Raw genomic sequence first — 868 nt, 5'->3', positions numbered from 1 at the left:
GCAGGGTCAGAGTCCCAATATTCCTTCAAGGGCATGCCCTCAATGACCTAACTTCCTCCCATTAGGCCTCACCTCTCAAAGTTTACACTACCTCCCAATAGCACCACAGGCTGGCAACAAGCACATAAGCCTTGCAGGGACATTTAAAATCCAAAATATAACATAGGGGCTGTGGCAAGGGGCAGTGGGGTTGTATTGCATATTATATACATAGTTTCAGCTCAGGATGATAAAAATGCTTGGAGCTCCCCATTTCCAATAGGGATGGCTGCAGATCTGAGTGAATGTATTTGATGTCACTGTATTGAACATGGTTAAAATGGGTGATGGGCAGTAAGATGGTGCCTGCCAGCAGGGTGGTTAAGCCACGTCCTCCATTCATAAGGTTCCCTGACAGAAGAGACAGTCCTAAACCCAGTACATCAGAAGCTTCAAGATTAGCCACCTCCTGCCTCAGTCTTCTATAATTGCACCGCATTCTAGGGAAGCAAATCACCAGATTAGCCGATGCACCAGTGCCCACCAGACACCGCAGAGACATTAGCTCAGAAATGCAGAAGGAAACTTGTATCTCGAGAAGAGATGGGATCTCTCCACCATGGAGGTCCAGAGTGACCATCAGGGCTGCTGTTTGTCATCAGACAAAAGAATTACCTTTACAATAAAGGACTTCCAAAATGGCAAATGAAGTTATACATTAACCAACCTTAAAAAGTATTCTGCAAAAGAGAAAATGAAATAGAAAATTTAAATGGGATATTCGTGTCTCCTAATTTATTTATCTTAGCTCCTCCATGAGCTTACCTAATTGTTTACATACTTCATTCTTATTAAAGTACACATTTTAAAACGTTAACCTTAAGTTTAC

The 868-nt window shown here is 42.4% G+C and overlaps 1 pseudogene; it reads left to right on the top strand.

Annotated features, from left to right (window-relative positions):
- Positions 1-326: 326 nt before the first annotated feature.
- Positions 327-615, top strand: LOC109698484 (alpha-ketoglutarate dehydrogenase component 4 pseudogene; annotated as a pseudogene).
- Positions 616-868: the final 253 nt, after the last annotated feature.

Source organism: Castor canadensis, chromosome 3, assembly GCF_047511655.1.
Source record: "Castor canadensis chromosome 3, mCasCan1.hap1v2, whole genome shotgun sequence".
In the NCBI taxonomy this organism is placed as follows: Eukaryota; Metazoa; Chordata; class Mammalia; order Rodentia; family Castoridae; genus Castor; species Castor canadensis.
The sequence above is the reverse complement of the archived record's forward strand: the minus strand, read 5'-3'. Positions and strand labels throughout refer to the sequence as shown.